The sequence below is a fragment of the Pinus tabuliformis genome, chromosome 9, assembly GCF_031772625.1.
Source record: "Pinus tabuliformis cultivar Carrire ecotype Pingquan chromosome 9, CPIR1, whole genome shotgun sequence".
Lineage (NCBI taxonomy): Eukaryota > Viridiplantae > Streptophyta > Pinopsida > Pinales > Pinaceae > Pinus > Pinus tabuliformis.
In genome coordinates, this window is record NC_142307.1 from 404,160,646 (window position 1) to 404,184,404 (window position 23,759).

The 23,759-nt window shown below is 34.9% G+C and overlaps 1 pseudogene; it reads left to right on the plus strand.

Annotated features, from left to right (window-relative positions):
* The window catches only part of LOC149148855 (small ribosomal subunit protein eS21y pseudogene), a 102,284-nt pseudogene extending 81,483 nt beyond the window's left edge, over positions 1 to 20,801 (plus strand).
* The last annotated feature ends 2,958 nt before the right edge of the window (positions 20,802 to 23,759 follow it).

The window sequence follows — 23,759 nt, forward strand, 5'->3', positions numbered from 1 at the left end:
GCGGTAGAAATCCTTATTTCCTGTTATAAGAAATGAAGAAACAAAGTCGAAGTACCATACACTACCTTGTACAATACTTGGCATGCAAGCAATGAGGGTGAAATCCAACTCGAATTGTGATGTGAAAACATCTCCTCCCACTCCTGCTGTAGGCTTCATACTGGATTTATTGTGTGGACACTTGGTTGCATAATGTCCATACTCATGGAAATGAAAGCATTTAATTTTACTAAGGTTTTATTCTTGCCATGGTTCTCGATGGATTTTTCCTTGCCTTGGGCCTTCTCGCCTTTGGATTTCTTTCCTTTTCCTACTAAAGAAACGTTTCTTCCTCATAAGTTCTAAATTATACTCCATCTCTAGTGTTTCTTCTAATCTCCTCCTACATTAGGTCAGACCAAAGTCTCTCCCAATATGGGAGCTTGTCTCTTTTATTAAATGAATTATGATATCTATGCTAGTACTTTGGAAGACCAAGGAGTGCTAATATCACAAGTTTAGATTGTGGCATAGTCTCTCCAGATCCTATAAGTTCATCTCTCACTTGAGTGAATTTGGATAGGTATTGAACAATAGTTCGTTTTACTCATTTGAATGTTCCTGATCTTATCTCTTAATGAAATATTTCTGGCATCATTGCTACTTTCTAATAGGTCTATGAGAGTTTTCCACATTGAAAAAGCAATCTCCTTTCCATGCAAATTCAAAATCACATGGTCTTTGACTCCCTCCAAGATAATCCTCTTGGATTTTGTAGTATCTTTCTTCCATTGGGCCAGTTGTTGTGCATCTGATACTGCTGGTTTTGGAATATCTATTTTTGTGTACTCTAATACGCCATCATCATCCAACACAAATTCCATCCCGTCTTTCGAGAAACATAAATTCTAAGTTCCCTCTAATGCATACTCAAGCCTCAATCCATTGAAATACATTGTTCCTACACTGAAGAAATACCTGCACCACAATCTTACTATTCAAAATTTATTTAAGAGATGATAAGGAACCTGGTTTCTATGTATTTTTTCAATATCTCTAATACCATGTAGAAATAACTCAAAATTTGTATTTTCTAATTAAATCAGACTGAAATCAATAGACACAAATTTCTTCTACTAAATTTTGTGGAAGGAAAAACTGACAATAGAAACACATGCAATAATTCAATCACAATGAACAAAGTTTTTACTGGGGAACCCAACTTAGAAAAAACACTCCTCTATTTGTATTATATAATATGAGAACACTGATCTATTACAATGATTGCTTCAATAATTGAAGCTTAATCTGCACTGCAACACTGATCTCCTCCTGACTCTTCTCTCCCTAATACTTAGCCAAAATAGGCCTCCTTCTTCCTCCTATTTCCTTGTGCAGTTTTTGCTCCTAAAGAATAGGGAAAGCTCTTATTTCTTTGCCCAAATCCAAGATAATTAGCTCACTTCTACATGCAAACAATGTACACTCACTAATATACACTGATGATACTGATATGCCTTTTCTCTCTAACTTCACTAGGCAATTTGAATTTCATGCATGACAAGGGTTATTTTCAATAAATTGATTTGTTGAATAAGAGTTATTTGAGTTTACAATAGTTACAACTACTCAACTGAATTCATACTAACTCTATTCTAGATTAGAGCTTAGACAACTGACTTTCACTAAAGATAACACCTCTAAATAGCAAGATCTTTGCCACCAACTTGCACACAACTCTACTTCTAGCCCAAAAGTTGAATTGACTGACTTAACTGAGTGATTTGGCCATGCCACTTCTGCTAACTTCCAGTCAACTCATCCTATTGAAGTGGAAATTCGAATTTATTCATTTGACTAAGGCAAAAGTCAAATGAAACATTTTCTTGCTACAATATAACAACAAGAAAATTGGAAAGTGGACTAGAATGTGAAAAATTCTCCCAACTATCTAACATAGAGCCTAATATCTCTATATAATTTAGATAAGATAAACATTGGATTGATTCTATGGAAGAAGAGCTAAATCAAAGAAAGAAGAATGAGACATGGGAACTTGTTCCATGGAAAAAAGCTAAAAATGTGATTGGTACCAAGAAGGTTTCTAGGAACAAGTTTGTAACACTCCATCCCACCCACTTGTACTATATTGGGCTATTAGAGGTGTTACCTAATGATTTGACCAACCTCCAAAATCTATTATGAAAATGGGGTCACAAAATTCACTTCTTCCAAACTTTTTCAAATTTCAAATATGATACCACTATCATGTTCAACTCGTGGAGATATCTTTAGTGATATAGATTTTATCTCAATCCAACTCATGAATTGAAATTTATTCCCTCTAAAGTTTAACTAATTAGATTAGGGCGCATCAACATCGGGCTTCCACGTGGCATACACGAGTGGCCCTGGCATTTCGTCTTGTGTGCAGGATCCATGGGGCCTCCTCCTTGTGTTTTGCGGGGTTTTGTTGTTACAATCATTTTTTTCCATGTCCCCACTACTGCATAGTTCACTAAACTACGATAGCCTTTCATCGATTATTTGACATAATTGTGTCATCATTTTGGCAAACCTTCTTTCCTAGTTTTGTAGGTGAAACTTAAGTGGAAAAATCTGACAAAAAAACATTCGTTGGATATTATCAGATAGCTAACATGTCACTCGATGATACAACGTCTGAGATTCATCAAATAATTACAAAATATGATGATATTTTTCCAATGATACAACGCCAACGATCTGACAAATAAGTGAAAAATATGACGGCGTTGTCCAATGATAGGCTATTGTTTTGTTATCATGGAATTTTCCTTTTGCAATCTCTCATTTTCTTCCTTCAATATTTCATCTTCGTTAATAATATTCATACTCTACCTCGTGAGCATTTTGTTTTGTGTGTTGATATGGTTTTCCAATACCTTCATTTCTTCAACTTATCTTTTCAATCTCTTGATTCTACTCTTCTTTTTGTTCATGTCTAGCTTTAAAATTGAGATAGGATATTTTTCCTTCTTTATATCTTGGGATAATATGGAAGTTCCTTTCTGAGTATTGGTAAAGGTAAAGAAGTCTTTTCTTTAAAATGGTGATGTTTCCCTTTCCCTTTGCTATAAATATGCACAATTATTCTTTTGTTGCAAATGTAAATGGGTCTCCTTCCTCTGCTTTTAAAGTATCAATATAACAATATAAAAGTCTTTGATCTCTATGAACTTCCAACGTTGATGTTGTAGGGGTAGGGAACCTTGTCCTTGATTTCTTGGTAATTTTTGTAAAAACCTATTCTTATTTATGTTTGTCTTATTTACTTTGTTTATTGAGTTCTTTGGACATGAACCTGGTTACCCTTCTTTGATATGTGGCTAGTTATTTTGTGGGCTCTTCCATTTCCAACTTTCTTTTTCCCTTAGGTAGACATATTCATTGTTTCCCTCTTATTTATACTTACTTATAGTCTCTTCTTCAATGATGTATTCTATAAAACCATTATTAATAAGGAATTTCTCCAAGGTTGTTCCATTCTTTTGTAACTCATGTAGCGATCATCTTGATGAGGCCATGATGTAAAGGCTTTGATCCTCATTTATTGGTTTCCTCTAGATGGCCTTGGACATTTTTTTATAGATTGCTCAATAGATAATAAGGAATTTTAAAAGGATTTTCATTCCTTAGATGCAAAAACAAGTGTATATTATATAAAAACATAACATTGTATATACCTTCATACATTACACATTTTTGGATGAGAAACAATAAATATTTCGAGGGTTTTTTTAGCCAACTTCTTGGAACTCTTGTTGCCCAACTATGTTTTTGCCTTGACCTATTAAGGAAGGGGGTCCAAGATCTTTCTTCAATTGGTTTATTTTGAACCATCTCTATCCTTGATAAGGCAAGCCAATGATTTGTGACAATGAGTGCTCAAGGAGATAAATTATCAGATTACCAATTTTTGAGCAAGGGATTTGGTGACTTCAATGTTATGACCCCAAAACTTAGAGAACAAGTCAATCCATCGTACATTTTGAAGAATTTGTTGACATTCTAGGTGTAGATGAGGTATTTCAAATTTATAAGGCTCATATATAACTTCCATTTCTGCGATTATATTTTGTGCACTTCAAACTTATGCAAACTTTATGTGCTATTATCCTTGTGTGACCAATTCTTCACATACCAATATTTTAAAATATTTGTTACAGACAACACATTGTTTGAAGAATGAAATATATGCAAACCCTTATGTCATTGTCAATTCTATATTTTTGACTATTTTTCATAAACCCCTTGAAGAACATTTTGTACAATCAATTCAAATTCCTCACACAAGAATTCTGTTATGGTGGCTATGAAGACAAAACCATATGGAAACCATATTGTTTGAAGATTCAACATGCCTATGCTAATGCTCTTTCATGAACAAGCTTAAACAGAGGAAATATTAGATGGAAAATTTGATGAAGACTCATATTGTTGAGGAACGACTTCAATTGTGAGAGAAAATGAAAAAATATCACAATTTTGATGTGTATAGGAGGATAACAGATTATGGTGTTCACAACAAGCAATAGGGTAGTGGGGTATTTTGAAATGAAATAACAAGGTGGCATATGATAGCATTTAAAATAGAGTATATAGTTTAAAAATATAATATAAAGTGAACACTGGTCTCAAGTCACGTGAGGACAAAACATAAAGGCTGTTTCTCAAGTTATGAGTAATTTGAAAGCTTATTATGAGGATTTATGTGTAAAGGAATAGTGGGATAGTAATTATGAGAGAGGATGTGTATAGGGGTAGTGAAATAATGGTTTTAGAATGGTAATTATGGATGTATAAGTAGGTAATGTATATAAAAAGGATTTTGTAAAATGATTATGAAGTCTAAATCATGTATGGCGATATAGTTTACAAGTACCAATGTGTACAGTAATGAACACAAATGGATTTGAAAGACTTTTAAAGGTATTTATAAAGAGTTATAAGTACTAAATGGTAAGTAAAACAATATCACCATTTTAATTTTAATTTAGATTATTAACAGAATTTAAAATATTAAAAATTGCTCTTACCATAATTGAATACCGTGGGAATAATTTTTGGTATCCTCGATCATGATTCTTTAGAGTTTTAGATTCTTCACTTGCTGACTTGTAGTCTTCAACTACTTGCTTGTAGTAATCAACTACATACTTTGAGATTATCCTGGAATGCTTTTCTTGTAGATTGACTCATTTTCCTCTCATAACTATGAAGGTAACTTGTTTATTACAGGCACACACATATAAGGAAATAAAAAAGTAACTTTAAAATACAAATAAGTATATGCAAGAAAATATATTTTTATAACGAATACTAGTAAAGACATCAAGGGATAGGGACACAAGGGAAATTCATAGATTTTAGGGTCGCAGGGATTGCTTGAACTAGAAAAATGTATGAGGGACGAGGTAGCACACTTTTTTAAAGGATCGTTCATGATGGAGGTTTTGGAGGATGAGTTTGCGAACTTCAAAGCCAACCCTTTCAATTGTTGTTCACTCAAGGAATAGTCTAAGTACTTGCTATAACATTTTTCTTGGTGTGTGGTTCAATCTTCCTTGAAGGTGGAAGATATTTCACTAGGCGAGTAGGCGTTGGTGTGTATTGAAGCTTTCAATGCATCGTAAGCCCCAATGGATTGATAGAGGAATGGGGTCTCTTCTTCTCCCATTTTGCAACTCATTTTTTATTCTGGCTTAGTTCCCTTAGTTGTAGAGGAAAATAATTCTCAAGAATAGGTGGTATCAACTTCAAGAGATAAATTGATAGATGTAGGTTTTCTTAGGTGTAAGAAGTGTATCGAGGATCACATGGGTTTTTTACAAATGGTGGTGGGAAAATACATCACCATGTTAGATATCTTAGCTCTATATGGGAAGGATTTTGGGGGATGCTTCTAAGGTAATTCTATTAAGGAATCCTCATTAGAAATATGGTTAGAATATTTGTGGAAGCTATTGGTTAGTTATGTACAACCTTGCATGTTTTGGTCAAAGGGTGTTTGGTTTTTGTTTTAAGAAGTGAAGATGAATGCATTGCTATTTTTGACAAAGATTGGAGCTAGGGGCCCTTCGATCTGTTTCTTCATTAGTGGTTGATTGATTATGATCTAGTGCGGGAGCTAGTGGCTTTAATCAAGGTTTGGTCCAGTCTTTAGGGGCTCTTGCCAATATTATGAAACAAGACTTCTTTGATTTACATTGGAAATAAGCTAGTTTGTTTTACCTAATTAGAGTGGGGATAGGATTTGAAGAGAAGATGGGCATGTTGGAAATACTAATGGGGGGGGGGTGTGAATCATTATTTCTTTTACAATTGTTATTTTACCAGTTTTTAGATCACTTATAACTAGAACACAAAATGAACAATATAGAATAAATTATTTTATTAATTATAAATTACGAGGACTCCAATCCTCTTATTTACAAAAAATCAAATACAATAATTTTTAGGGCTCCAACCCTAGATGAAGACACCAATCTCCAATCCATCAGGCTCCAACCTGTACTTTTCCAAACACCGACTTGGACTCCAATCTTATTTTTCCCAAGGCTCCAACCTGTACTTTTCCAAACTATAGGGCTCCAACCTTATTTTTCCCAAGGCTCCAACCTTGTCTCTATGAGGCACCAACCTCTAGGGCTCCAACCCTCTCACTGACACATGATCCAACCTGATCTTCTTGAGGAATCCTATACTCTAAGTCTCTAACCCACGAATTCAATTATTTAATACGGATTCAACGGTTCTTTAGGGCTTCCAATTTCTTCTGCAACAAGTCTTCACAATATATTCACCTTCAACAGTGCTCTCAATCGATCACCAAAGCACTTAGCTCATCAATGACAACTTTGTCTTCTCAAAAGCTGTCTCCATAACTTTTCATGTTACCCAAACAAAATATTCAAGGTTACCTCATGATGGCTTCAATAATGCATCATGGTCTCCAATAATGTCTCCAAGATCAACTTCAAGATGCCTTCACAAGGTCTTTAGTAATGCTCAAAGGCATCTTCAATAAGTTGCTCAAGTTCTACACCAAACAATTCTTCAAGTGCTTCACAATGTGCTCTAGGATGATACTCCAAGGACTACTGAAGAATATCCGCAAGACAACTCCAAAACCACTTCAAAATGTATATAAATTTTGCTTCAAGATACTTCAAAGAGCTGATCCAACATATTGTCCAAATTTAGTCTTCAAACAAGCCTCATATTATGCTCAAAGTGCTGCTATAGGACTGCTCATAGAGATATTTAAATGATGCTCACCTACAACTCTTCATGTATATTATAATCTGCTCCAAAGGTTTCACAAGTTTGTCTTGAGGTGATGTTAAAAAAAATCTTCAAAAACTTCAGATGATGCTTAAGGGACTACTCTTCAAATCTAACAAAAGGCTTTCTAGAATTCCAAGGCTCTTCCAAGCTTGATGCCAATGATGTGCCACAACTCAAAGTCTATTTAGATGTTACAACAAATACAGGTTTGTAAGAGAATCTAAATAGCAAGAACGGGCTCCTTAGGTCACCTTTCTCATTGGTCTGAGCACTCCAAGCTATCACAGGGTTATGAGATCGTGCCTCTTTATGTGACTGTTCTACTAGTCCAAAATTTGCACCAAGTCTGAGTTCAGGTCTGAGGTAAGATCCGAGCTCTAAATGAGATTCCAAAAGCAAGGATTCTTACAGCTCCAAGGTTATGATCACAAGTGCAGATCCAACCCTCTTTTCTGGTAAATAAACTGAGCTCCAACAAGTAGGTATGTAATCCTTATTTGAGCCTATGTACTGGTAAGCTATAGGTCTGAGTTGAGATGAATGTACCTATCACAAGTCTGAGGTAAAGGGTTGACCACAACTAAATGTCCATAATCTGATTTATAAGTTTAAGAGTTTGTAATAGGCCCAAGGTATAAGTCTTCAAGTGTCAAGTTTGCTAGAGGTCCGAGTTCTGAAAAAGGAGGTCTGAGCTTCATTCTCCACTGTCTAAAGCTTCTTCAGGCTTGCACTTATTCTACAATTTTGAGGTGAGGTATATCTACTACAAGCACCTGTTTGAGCCCTCCACAATGTTTAACCTTACGAAAAAAGTTTGAACCACAGGTAGTCCACTGTTCCTCCATAAGACTGTCACTTCGGTCTTCCACATGCAGTCTACCAACACACCATAACAAGAATTTCCCAAATAGTGATGTCCTTTTTCTCCTCGCCCTATGTTCTGCTTTTGTGCCTCTAATTTGAATTGATTGCTAAGTTGATGGGTAGAATGACGAATTCAAGACTTATATTTATACATGTTTTTGTCATCTAATGAAATGAAAGGTCTCTTGGAGGCGAGACTGACTTGCACAAGTAGGCTCATGTCGGCTAGGTTTAGAAATTATTATTTTCCAACTTTTAAAATCATTTTCTCTTAGCCTATGAGGAGTTAGAGGGCAAGCAAGGGCTCGTTGGAAAGGGGAAAATGTCCTCTATGAGCTTATGCCAATTTCATCCTTAAATAAGGTCATTTTACCATAAATAAAATTATATTTGTGAATTGTAATCATTATTTTATCCATGGCAACCTTTAGCATTTTATGTTTTGGACAATGCTAGGGATCCTTCTTCATAGACTTAGGCCTTCAATCTTATTAGGATTAATTCACCTTCAACAAGGAATTTAGGGCTTCATTGAATTACATAGGAATTTTTCATGGAAATATGCACATATGCATCTAATATAAAGCTATCCACTGTTTAGATAGAGCTAGGGTTTTATAAGGCTAGGGCATCATGAAACTATGGCTTGTAATCAAGGATTTCTTTAACTTTATTAATTTTCCTAATATTTATTTCATTAATGGATTGACATCATATTGACTTAGGTGGTTCTAGGGTTAGGGTAACATCACAAAATGGTTGGTACATTTTCCATCTCCAACAATGTCATATTGACATCAATGATAACTTTGATCAACATGGCATGGTTGCAAGTTGAAGTGGACTTGAGATATGAGCTCATCACTAATTTGGAGCTGATAATGGGTAATTACTCATGGAATTATAATGATAACAATTGATGACTTCCATTTCATTTCTTTTCCTATCACAAAGTGGTTAACCTCTAGAATGATTATAACCATGCTCATCCCTCTTTTAGTAGGAAAACAAAGTCATTGTTTAAATAAAATGGGAATAAACTAGATGGATTATCCACTAAGAATCCATCAGTAGGCTCCAATAGGTTCGAGGAGGAGATTTTCGCAAATCCAACTACTCCGCATCTTGATTCAAAACAATTGAAGAAAATCGTTTCATTTGGTATGCCTTTTTATTCTCTCCGTTCCTCTTCTTCTTTGGGTCTTGGTTTTGAGGTTTGTATTATGGCTTCCCTTGAGCACCCAATGGGAATTTCATGGGATGATATTCATCCCTTGATTACTATTGGCATTTCCTCTATTCCCTCCCCTTCAATTGCTTAGATGGTGGAACATACAAAACCTCAGTTGATTTCTAGGGTTTTTGGTTCTAGATTCCATCCTACCCTTTCTTATGCTTCTCCCTTGGGTTGGAAGGGTTATTCCCTATTGGTAATGTTGGCATTAATGTCAAATGGTCATGATAAGGAAAATTGTTGTCATTAAGCTGATTTATTAATGTTGATGAATTTTGTTGATGTAATTGCAAAGGATGAAAGCAATGTGAAGTGCAAAGGCTATGATAATTAATATGAAGGTTGAATATGGTCAAATGGAACATAAAATATTGAGACACAAACTGAAAAATATATGATACAAGATAATACAAATATGATTCTTCTCTTGTAATTATTACTCATTGAGCTATTTTATTCCAACTCTATTTTATACTACAATTATATATATATATATATATATATATATATATATATATATATATATATATATATATATATATAATTTATTTCAGAACTGAAAATGAAGAGACAAGCTTGTGAACAGGTTTTAGAAGACCAAGAGACAATTCCTCATTTCATATTCATGCAAAGAATACAAAGATCCAATAAGGTTTGCTTATAAAACATAACTTTTGAAGTGAAGTAGTCTGCAAGAGAAAGTTAATGAGCAAAAACAGAAGAGGCACAAAGTTGAAAAGGAGAAGAAATGAAGTTTTGCAATAGAATTAACAAAATAATTTTATATCAAGTATCAAAATTTTTGAATTGATATTGTGATTGAGATATTTATGTCCACTTCTATATTATATCTTGATAAAGAACATGTTGTATCCTATTGAGGAAGTAGCCAAATGTGGGTTGTAGCTTGTAGAAATTTTGTGGGAGTCGAAGATTCCTTTGAGGTAGGAGCCTCTTGTAGGTTGAAGTATACAAAAATATGATGTAATAAGGAGTAGCAGTTTTCCTTCACATCACTTTCAGCCGAAAATTCGTGGTTTTCTCCCTTTGAGATGTCCACTTATATCTAGTGTCTTCATGTGGTGGTTATTAAATGTTGTGTGAATGTTCTTGAATTATTGATAAGTATATCTGCAAATTTCTTTCTTTGACACCTACAAAAGGAATCCAATAATAATAGAGCACATACATAAATCATTAGCCGCATAAGAAGAAAATTAAGTTGAGAAAAAAGTCAAATATTAAATTATTGGTTCACTCCCCAGTAATTTCCACACGTAAATATCAATTGGTATCAAAGCAATATTCTTCAGTAGCGATCTAACAACTGGAAGGAGGTCCTATGTTAGTAAAATGGCTAGTTAAGAAGGATGCTCAACAAATAAAGCCCCTCTATTTACTAGTACAAACTATGTTTTCTGGAAAGTGAGAATGAAGACATATGTAATGTCTCTAGGAGTAGAAGTATGGGCTGTTGTGATGGTAGAGTATGAAGAACCAAAGGAAACGACCAATGACAAAGATTCCAAAACAAATTCTATAGCTAATGAAAAAGATATGAATGCACTTCTGAGTGATCTATGTGAGTCTGAATTTATTAGAGTAATGCATTGTCAGACAACCAAAGATATATAGGTTAAATTAGAAAATATTCATGAATGAGATAAAAAGGTAAATATGGCCAAATTGCAAGTATATAGAACACCGCTTGAGACTTTAAAAATGAATGAAGATGAATATATAACTAAATTCTATTTTAAGAGCTGATGAAGTCATAAATGTTATGATGGGTCTAGGAGAAACAATCAAAGAAAGTGTAATAGTTCAAAAAATATTGAGGTCATTACCTTCTAAATTTAATCCTAATGTTTTATCTATAGAAGAGAGAACGAACTTTGAGACTTTGAACAAGGATCAACTACTTGGCTCTTTGAAAAAATATGAGATGAGAATTCAAAAAAGAATCCAGTCACTAAAGAGGCAACTTTAAAGGCAAATAACTCATATAAGAAAAGGAATGTTCATGCTCAGATTCTGATGAAGAAGAAGAAAAATTTGTTAGAAGGTTGAAGAAAGGTACACGTAAACACAAAGGAAAACTTCCATTTAAGTGTTTTAATTGCGGAATATTGGGGAATAATGCCTCAAAATGTCCTTATAAGAAAGAAGAAAATAAGCCTAAAGCGAAATGAAAAAGGAAAATTTTAAAAGAAAAAGCTTCTATGCTCAAGAAGATAACATTGTATTTGAAAGTTACATTGAATCCTCTAGTGAAGATGGAACCAACGAATTCATGTTGATGGCCTTGGAAGAAATTGAAAAATATTGCAAAGAATATGAAGAAGAGGAGGAAGGTGAGGTAGATCATAAGGGGGAGTTGACTAGTGCCCTTGATAAAATAGAAATGTTTAAACTAAAGAATAGAAAGCAAAAATAGATCCTATTGAAATATGTAAAATAAGAATAAAATTCAGAAGACATTATTAAATTGAAAGTTGAACTTGAAGAAGAAACATTTTGATGCAACAAATAAAAGAGAAAATCTAGAAGTGTGAAAGATTGGAAGAAGAGGTGGTAAGTCTGAAGGAGAGGCTAGAGAAGGCACAAACTAAATTAAACATGAATATTCAATAGATAAAAGGGTCTGAAAAACTAGATGTGATATTAAATTCTTAGAGGCCTCCACTCATAAGGACTGAGTTAGGTTATGAAGGAGCATCCAATGAATACAAAGAAGAGGATAAAGGGAAAATCACTTTTGTAAAATATGTGAGGGGAGAGAATGGTAGTTCACATCAATCTGAGAACAAAAAATTGAGCAACACTTCTACATCAAATGAACAACTGCAAAGAAACACTGTCAGAAAGGTACAAAGACAAAATGAATGGACAATGAAACAACAATCTATCAGAGACCATACTTCTTTAGGAGACAAGATTATCTTCAAGATGGTTATGTTCTCAAACAACACCCACTACCAGGTACACATATTTTTTCTATGGATATTGTTACTACTATAAAATTCTTGGACATAAAACCATAGATTGTAGAGCTTATGTCTGAAGAATTGATTTGGGAAATTATAAGAGAAGTAAGGTTAATAATGGATTCAAAAACATTAAAACAAACATGAATCTGGAAAAAAATGCATTCTCCTCTCCTTGATATCACTAAATGTTTCCATTGTCACAACTTTGGGAACAAGTCATATGAATGTATGCTTAAAGACAATAGATTATCATCTTAAAATACTTATAGAATAGATGGATGTATGCAATGAAGAAGAAAGAAGGAAGAAAAGAAACCTCATAAGTGTGACCTAGTTCTGTATGATCAAGATCAAAACATTAAATGGTACATTGACAATGGCTACTCTAGACATATGATAGGAGATAAAATAAATTTTGTATCCCTAAATGAAAATAAAATTGGAAATGTCACATTTGGCAATGATGAAGCAAGAAGAATCAAAGGAAAGGGCACAATTATTCTGAATAATGGAAGAGGAAAGGCTCAGGATGTACTATTTGTAGATGGTATAAAACATAATCTGTTGAGTGTAAGTTAGATGTGTGACAAAGGTTGTGATGTCCTCTTCAGAGCTCAAGACTATGAAATTAGGTCAACAACTACTAGGAAGATTCTAGCTAAAGGAGTTCAAACAAAGAATAATGTATATATCTTGAAGGAAGAGAGTGAAGAATGCTACATCAGCAAACAAGATGAATTGTGGCTATGGCATAGGAGATTGGGGCATCTCAATTTTGATCACATTATCAAGCTCAGTAAGAAGAGAGTAGTTAGAGATCTACCAACAATAAATAAGCTTCAAAACACTATTTGCAAGTCATGTCAAATGGGAAAACAAACACAAACATCATTCAAAGTCAAAGATAAACTATTAAGTTGTAAGCATTTGCAGCTAGTTCATATGGATTTGTGTGGGTCTTCCAAAACAGAAGCACTAGAAGGAGAAAAATATTTCATGTTGACAATGGATGACTATTCAAGATTGACATGGGTGGCATTTCTCTGAAATAATTCAGAGGCATTTGAGAAGTTCAAGATATTCAAGGCACTAGCAGAAAACCAAACAGGGTGCAAGATAATGTGCATGAGGTTAGAAAGAGGAGGTGAATTTACTTCAGATGAGTTTGCAGACCTATGTTATGAACTTGTAATAAAACAACAATATACTATTGCAGACACACCTCAACAGAATGGAGTTGCAGAGAGACAAAACACATATGTTTAGAAAATGGCCAAAGCCATGATGCAAGAAAGAAGCATTCCTCAAACCTATTGGGCAGAAGTGATACTTAAAACAATACATATTCTCAATAAGGCACATCTTAGACCAAACTGTGATAAGACATCTTATGAGCCGTGGCATGAGAAACCAACATCAATCAAGAATTTTAAAGTATTTGGGAGTAAATTCTATATAAAAAATAATGATGAAAAGCTAGGGAAGTTTGATGCTCGATCAAATGAAGGAATATTTTTGGGGTATCCATAAAAAAGTAAGAGATATAGGTGCTATAATAAAATATTACATAATATTGTGTAATGCATAGATGTAAAGTTTGATGAAGAGTTATCTGATAATAACAAAAGTACAAGTTTTATTAATTATCAAGATCATCACCATCATGATAACAAAGAAAATGAAGTACAAGATGAAGACTTAGAAGATATAGAGAATAATTCAAAAGATCCCTCAAGACAAAAACAAAAGAATCATCTTGAAAGTTAAATCATTAGAGATAAAAGTGAAGGAGTGAAAACAATGAGGAAACTTGCAGAAAAAGCAGACCAAATTCATATTGCTATGTTGTCACATATTGAACCAAATAATTTTGATGAAGCAAGTAAAGACAAATACTAGATAGATGTTATGAATGAGGAGTTATACCAAATAGAAAAGAATAAAACTTGGGAACTAACACCAAGACCAGTCGAAAAGAATGTCATTGAGACAAAATGGGTATTCAAAAACAAGATGAATGAACAAGGTCAAATTGTTAGAAACAAAGCTAGACTAGTGTGAAAGGGATACTCACAAGTAGAAGGTCTTGATTATGAAGAAACTTTTACACCAATTGTGATATTGGAGGAAATCAATATGTTTTTAACCTTTTATTGTTACAATGGTTTCAAAGTGTACCAAATGGACGTAAAGTATACTTTTCTAAATGGAGAACTTGAGGAATAATTCTATATGGAAAAACCTGAAGGATTTCTATTATAAGATAAGCCTAATTATGTTTGCAGGTTAAAGAAGGAATTGTATGGTATTAAACAAGTACCACAAGCATGGCACTCTAGACTGGACAAGTACCACAAGCATGGCACTTTAGACTGGACAAGTACCTTCAAAAATAGGGTTTCAAGAGAGGAGGATCTTATAGTAATCTATACATAAAGGCTGATGTAGATGAATTACTAATTGTGGTTGTGTAAGTGGATGATATCATGTTTGGAAGCAATAAATATCATCTAGTAAAATTGTTTGCTAAAGAGATGGATTTTGAGTTCGAGATATCAATGATTGGAGAACTTACCTTTTACCTAGGGCTGCAAATCCTACAAAAGTCTAGAGGCATATTCATTTCTCAAGAGAAATACCTAAGAGATATGTTGAAAAAGTTCCAAATGGAAGACTATAAACCTATCTCAACCCCCATGGAAACTGGATGCAAGCTATGTATAGATGATGAATAGCCTAATGTGGATCAAAAGTTTTACATATCTATGATAGGAAGCCTGCTATACCTAACAATTTCTAGACCAGATATACAATTAGCAGTTAGATTAGTGGAAAGATACCAATCAACACCTAAACAAAGTCATCTATTAGCAACAAAGAGGATATTCAGATATTTAAAATTGACTACAGACTATAGAATATTGTATCCAAAATGTAAGGACTTTATGTTGACAACATACAAAAATGCAGGTTGGGCTAGTTTTATGGATGGAAAAAGAGAGTACAAGTGGTGGTTCATTATACCTAGGAGAGTCTTTGGTTGCATGGTTAAGTAAGAAACAATCATCAATTTCTCTGTCTATAGCAGAATTCGAATACATAACAATTGCAACTTGTTGCACAAAAGTGTTGTGGATGAAACATACACTACATAATATGTAGGTAAATTTCAGTGATCCTATATCTATCAAATGCGATAATACAAGTGCATTATGCATTTAAAAAAATCTCGTGCTTCATTCAAAGACTAAACATATCACTATAAAGTACCACTTTCTTAGAGAGAAAGTATTTGATCAAACAATGAAGATGGTGTACATATCTACAAAAGAAAAAATAACAAATATTTATACAAATCCTCTTGCTAGAAAACCGCTTGAATATCTGAGAAACAAGTTAGGGATAGTTCCTGAAAATTATTTTCACTAATGTGACTTCAAAAGGAGAACCTAAAATATTATAGAGAATATGAAATTGAGTGCATGATCTAAGGGGGAGATCACAAGAGCAGGAAGGAGTAAAGAAGAGGAACAAGAAGCATATGATTATGTCAATAATTTGAAGCAGTCAAGAAGCAATAATAACAAAGGAATATCATCAAATTGTGAGATCAAGTCATCTTCCTCATGAGAAAAGCAACTTCAATCAGGTTCATAATGCAAAGATTCATTATTTAAAATAAAGTTTTATGAAAATGTACATATCTTGTATATAAGCATGTAAGTAAATATTCTTAATGAACATAGTCATGTTAGACATTTTCTTATCTGGCCTAAACATGTTGAAGATGAGTCTAGCTCATTGAACCTTATATTGGCATCATCAGTTTTTTTTCAAAATTCTTCAACTTCTCATAAATCTAAGCATGTATATGGGATGTATCAATGTATTTTATGAAACTCATGTATTCATCTGATATTTAAACTATGAAGAAAGAAAAACTGAGATACCTTCAAGCATATATATGTGAAAAAGAAAAGAAAAAGGGGTTCTACCATCAAGCCTTGAGGAGCAGATCCTATACATTTTTATGTCAGGTTTCTAGAAGTCTTCATCATGAAGCATCATGAGATCGAAATTTAAACCAAATTATTTGCAAGTTCTATATGAATAAATTTATCTTAGCAGATGATCAAATAAAAATTGGTGTAAAGGATCATTTCATGCATAGATCCTTTTATGATTGCAAAGTTTTTCTACTGAAGAAACCTACGAAAATGGGTCTACAATCATAAAGCCATCGTGTGATTGAGATACATTGCAATATTTTAATGCATCACTCAGATACTTCTAAATCCTTCAACATTGCAGTATAAGCGCAAATATTTGAATGCTATATTTTTTTTCCATGCATGCAAATGATGGATGTTTGAGAAAGTAAGATGGATCTATCATCAAAAGAAGAAATCTCTGGAAGTGCTTCAACAACATGATTGAACTAAATATCTTTTTGTTGATTAGATGGAAATCCACATGCTCATAGGGACATGAGCGTAGAATCAACTCATCAAGATCTCATCTCTATATTCAAACAAATCAACAATTTATTGACATGAGTCTATGACCGGAATGATTAAACCTACAGAAAAATAAATAACAAATAACATTAAATGTAGGCAAAGTCCATTCTCCATATATCGGGAATAATAAGACTCTTTTGACACATTTCTATGTGTAGATCCTTGAAGAAAATTAACATAATTAACAAGGGAGCAAATATAGAACTAAATGTAAGCCACAATCAATAAACTCAACATAGAAAATACAAACAATGAAAGAAAAATTCAAAGCATATGCATCACAATTCCTCATATTGGCTTGCTGCAACCAGAAGGTGAGAAACATAAATGGAACAGTTCCTCTGCCGTTTCTCGAAGGACGTGAAAACTAGGTGAATGTGAAACCAGGAAGATACATTTGTCCACAAAAGAATTTGGAGGAATTCGATAGGCCTCAACAATACCATCATTGACTGGATTCTGAAAAGCAACACAATTGACATAGATTTTAGTTCCATCTCCCTCTGTCAATGCTATCAGATAACTGTGGGGATGGCTGGACAATTATGAAAAAACATATGAAGGAAACATGAATGATCTAAAGAAAAGAAACAATCTTTCCACAACATAAAGAGACTTAAGCAATTTAGAGAACACATACTTGTATCAACAAGAAAATGCATGGACCAGTTCAAATGGTAACACATGAAAATGGAATGATTATGGAACAGAGGTGACAAAAATGACAACCTCGTAGGTCATAGTGGCAGAATGAGTATAGGAATATTTAGGTTAAACAAATATTGAAAGATTTGGTAATGGACACATGGAATGCATAGATTAGAACTGGTCAGAACGTACAATTGAATGTAACACATCATGGTTGAGTGGGACCTTTCTTTTTCTTCATATAAGTAATAACCTATTCATTTTTGCAATCCGCACAAGCCTGAATTCTTTCAAGTGGATTGAATGCATTATCAATGAATACATTATTCTGGATTGAATGTGTTATTCTGCTACGCCTCGGATATGAACTAGAAACATCGACATCACCTCTCTTTTAATGTCCTTGGCCATTGACTAGTCCAGAGAATAGTTAATGATGTATGGAGTGTGAGGAATAGAACTGCACCAAAACACACTCGCTGTTGGATCTGCATTATGGGCATATGGAACAATGTACCGAGAATGATACATTATTCTAGTGTTATCGTTGATATTTACATATATACCTTGTTGGTGAGGAGGTCCCACGTTGGCATTGGTGTTTTTATATATTCAACGACATTCAATAAATGGGGTCATACATATAATCGTGCACAATCCACTTTTTCACCATATCATTGCGTTATTATATTTTTTTTTTGGCACTTATTAGTTCCGTATAGAAGTTTGGCATGTGATTGATAAGGTGGGTGAATAATATCATTTACCAGAATATTGACTATCGACCAACATTAAAGTACGAGAACCTACCTTATGATACGCCTGACAAGAAGTATAACATCCCTTATTCGCTTTTCTTTAGCATAATATGTGAGGTAGAGTGATCCGAGTTGACTCAACTCCCGGATTTAACCAAGATCTTTTGCTTTCGTGATGTGATTAGAATTGAATTTAAAAGAGCGTAAAGGAACATATATGCATTCTGTAAAGAAGAAGGAACATGATAAGAATCAACAACATAAAACACAAGACGTTGATAACGTAGTTCGTCCAGGAGGGACTATGTCTCTGGGCCCTAGTGTCAAGATGGTGTAGGCTGCTGCATTAAGTGTTGGAAGGAGTGATGATGTACATGCATGTGTTTTCTATATCATACAAGGAATATGCCCTCACGAAGGAGTGGCTTCAAGAGATGTTCTGCTGCGGGAACTCTCATTCAAAAAAGGACTCCTATCAACATGACATAATTTCACGTATGTTAATAATGAGCTTCCCGCCAACATGGCATCAAAGGGATCTCAATTCAAACATACATGGAGACACATGAGTATCTCGTCAACATGGTGACAAAGGGATATCAATCAAAACATGACAATAATTACATCTCACATCAAGAACAAAACAAGATCCCACATCAAACATCAAACAAGGATCTATACAACACAATGCATCTCAAGCAAAGAGACAAAGAAGTACATGATGACACATCATATATCTCACATCAAGGAGTTATTTGAAGAAGAGGATGATAAACTGTTGGATCTCACTATACCATCAATCTCGTGGTGTCGAATATCATGGAAATGACTGTTCGCACATTGAATGTTGACACCTACACTCCACTTTGAAAAGTGGCCGAAACATGGAATGATCAAATGGAAAATTTGATTACACCATCAAATTCATGGCGTCGAATAGTGTAAAATCGTCTGTCAAATTTCTAAATTTTGACTAAGTGAAAATCTGGGGCTACATGAATCTTTTCGATTCCCCTTAGATTCCTCAAAGATTCTCTCATTTGGGTCATCTAAAGATCTGCTGCTTAGATCAATTTTTTTTTTGCGCTATTAGGTTTGTGTCAATGAGAGGTGTAAGATTGACATAAATTTTGTCCAATTTGGACACTGGAAAAGTTTCACCCTCTTGAAAATTGGGCTTAATCATGGTTCTGCCTGCCTCTGCTCCATGATCATGGTTCCCACCTGCAATTCATTAAAAAAAATTCTCGAAAATTGCGCTTTGTCTTGGCCTTTGCACACTAAGCAAATGAGAGTTTATATACTCGATGGTTAACATAATTACTAGCGGTGGGCCATTGGTGCAGTGGAAATCTTGGACAATGAAACGCATGGGGTCGAGGGATCAAATCCCGCCAATGCCAAAATTGGTGCATGGTTTAAGTTTAATGAACTATTTTGTATTAATTTTAAAACAACGGTTATTGGCGTTGTTTTTTTAACACATAATTGTTTTTTAAATAGAGGCGCGGTTACACAATGTTGTTGTGACTATTACATACATTGGAGCCATTTCATAAGTTGGGTGGATTAATGTGGGATTGCCAGGTGGGTGGGGCTGACAGAGCTGCCAGCCGTGGGTTCAACTCACACTGGGCTCTTCGTATATGTATATAGTATAGTGGAGGTGAGGCGTGGGCCAGGTCCACTGGAGGTGGCCCACCCACTGCCAATAAATGTTTGTTATACAGTGTTGTGTGCTGGTCAGGGGGTCGGTAGGGGTCATGGCCCGTCGGCTCGTATTTAAAAAAATTGTTTTTTAATATGTGGAAGGTTCGATAGAGGTGGCGAGGGTCATGGCCCACCACCTATTTTAATATTTTCTTTTTGATTTTAATTAACAAGAAGGTTGTTTTTTATTTTGTCTAATATAAGGGATATTAGACAAATTAAAGAGGCAACAATTTCACTCGCTCTCAGGAGCTAAGTTCCATGCTCGAGACTCGGTCAATTTGTAGGACACTTAAACCTGGCCCACTGCCCAACTTTGACTAGCTCTTTCTCCCTTATACAAGCTGGGATTTGAGTGGCATTCACACTGTTGGAATCCTGGCGATGAACACGTCAATCTGGTGCTCGTTTGGAAGCAATCTGACCACTTTAAATTTTGATCATTTCTGAGTCCTCTGAGATTTTTGCATGTGTACGGAGCCACCTAGATCATAAAGAGACACCATCAACCTGCAAAATGAACAAGGACATAATTGGGATCTTTATATTCCAAAGGAAATGCTTTGCAAATAATTGGCTCATAACATCCAAGGACCATGCATCGATGCAATTAAATATCAGGCCCTGGACAAGAACCAAAATATACACGGGCTAATTCACAACCTTTTCTCTCTCCAGCTTTGTCCAAGCACAGGGGGATGATGACAATGCGATCGATAGGCTATGGCTTGAGAATAAAATAGAACTTGGCAAGATGGCGAAAGTGTAGGATTTGAATTTGAGAAAATAGTTTAAACTTTACATTTCTCTATGGAAAGATACATTGATGGAGAGAATTGGGGCTTCTGTTTAATAGTTAAATATGGACTCATAGGAATTTAATTTTGCTCAACTCAAACTTTTGATCCGAAAAGTGTCCAACATTATATATATACCAACGTCTAGAATTAAGGTACTATATATACCAACACTCAATTTTTTTTTGGAGCGTCAATGATACAACATTAATCTCCAACCTTAATTTCAAAGGTTAAAGACCCAACGTGCATGGTCTGAAGTTATCATTATTATTGTTGGTATTATCATGGTTTGGCATTATCCATGCATTGGCCTTCCAAATCGTATCATGGTTTGGCATTATCCATGCATTGGCCTTCCAAAATCGTATGCATGATAAATCATATCCATGCCTTCATAGAGATATTATTCATTATTGGCCAATGATTTCATATTGACTACTCATATCGGTGAACAACGAATGTATTAACTCCTGTAAGCGATTAATATGGATTATTATATCGACTCTGCTTGACTTTATATCGAATCCAAGCATTGTAATGTATATCGACTCAAACCATGCATATTAATGCTCCAACTATGTATTCATACTCCAACAATGTCTTATGCCCTAGTCTTAGCCTCATTATATATTAAAGTTCTTAATTGCAATGGAATGGTGGAATCATTCTTATCGCTTTATTGATGGTGTCTTCTCTGCGTAATGAGATACCACAGTGTCTTCTTTAACAACAACGCTCAACGATTATTAAAACATTTCAAAACATGGACCATAATTTCATGGCATAACGAACTCGAGTGAGTATGGATAATTTATGAAGCAAATATGGAATCCTTATGGCAGAAACATTGTAGCTTATGGCAAGAGTATTGTTGGTATTCTAATATATGCAGCATTGATAATGGCTACTGGCTGGGTATCTTCTTAAAAATCCTTCACCATAAGTGACATTATTATGGTTCTTGGTAAGATTTCATCTGCTGGAAATAATAGGTTTCATCATATACACATGGAGTAACATTTTCTCTTCCAATTTTTCTACCTATTACATGCAGAGTTATTACAACCACTCCTTGCCATTGATGTCTGATTTGTGTATGAAACTACTTTAGGTTTATGTAAAATTGCAAGTGATTAAATTTGAGTTTTTAAGGCTCTTATGTCAAATTCACAAACACATAAACATGAATTTAAACTTCATAAATTGCATAATATTGTATACAATACCACCATAACAGTAAATACAAAACAACAAGTGATGAAGGAGTTCACCCCTCCTGGACTATGCCTCCTGGTCCAGCGTCTAATAGTTGGGCCTATATTATTATGCTCATGAAAATAGTGATTACATCAAGTTATAGTGCTCAAATGGCTTCAATAACAATTCTAATGGCTTCAAAGCTATCAAAAACCCCTGTGTAGCCTCTTTCTGCTCCCAAAAAGACCAAAAACTGAGAAAGTTATGCTTCCTTCTCTCTTTTCCCAAATTCTGTAGCTAATCTCCCCACAATTTGGCCCAAACCTAGCTTGAGTGCCCTGAACGCAGAAACTACCCACTAAATCTTTCACGATTCCCACTTGGTAGACAAATTTGTAGGACGGATAAGGGCACCTTTAAGCCCCCAGTCCCGAAAATTCCGGTCACATGGAAGTCATATGATTGCGTTGGGTGCCGAAATTAGGGGGCTTTGTCTTGCCCCTGTCTGTGCGTGCCCTCATTCATGTAGGTCCACATGGGACCTGGGGTTGGCCCCTTACCTCCTCCTCCGCTCATGGTTTCGGGCTTTAGTTGCATGGTGGGTTTTCTTACAGTTAGGGCCAAGGTTGTGGTGCATACACGGGGCTCCCAGTTCACATGAGGTCACGACGTTGTGGCTATGTTTCATACATATGTCGTGTGGGCTATTATGTGGGTGCTATGTTATGACCCGTGGGTTGGGATTGGGCCTAGTCCTTGGCCCCTCGCCCGTGGTCCCGTGGTGCTGGGGTGGCCAAGGGCTAGGCCTTAGCCCAACCCCCTCCCTAAATGCACCCAACATTATATTCAAATGTATGCAACCCACCAATCTTAACAAGAAACATAGTGTGATTCGTTGGTGAGGCCCATGGTTTGCTTGAACGAGGTCATGTGTTTGATTCCTATGAGGTGTAATTTGACCTTAACCAAATATTTTGGTGGCCACCAAGGTGCCACGTGGCAGCCTCTGGTTGGGCCACGTGGAAACCTGTGGTTGGTCCACCTCAACCAATCAAACCCTAATCAAATTCGACCATTTCCCACCAATAAGATAGTGCCACTTGTTGAGCAACCACATGAGCATGAAAATTCAAAATTTTTTACCAATCAGGAGAGGCCACGTGGCAGCTTGCCACTGGCCCACAATTTACAGTCCATTTTCGTTTTTTGCCAAAATTCGTTCATTTGACAAATCAATTAGATCTCGTTTTTGGGAGCATTCGATGTCAGATTTCAATGAAACAAACTGTGTTGGATTCAGATCACCAAGATCTATCCAACCATATAGGTTTCGATCCATTCTGAAAACTTTGAAATTTGAGCATATTTTTGATCCACCAGATCAATGTCAAAGGGGGAAGTATAAGGAAAATGAAAGCAAAGGAGAAATATTATTTTTGTCCAGGAGGAGGAATAACTATTTTTCCATCAATGCCAAAGGAGGAGAATGTTGGTAATGTTGGCATTAATTTCAAATGGTCATGATAAATAAACTTCTTTTCATTAAGCTGATTAATTAATGTTGGTGAATGTTGTTGACGTAATTGTATAGGATGAAAGTGATGTGAAGTGAAAAGGCTATGATAATCAATGTGAAGGCTAAATATGGTCAAATGTAACATAAAATATTGAGACACAAACTGAAAAATATATGCTTTCATCGAACATAAAATGTATGATACAAGATAATA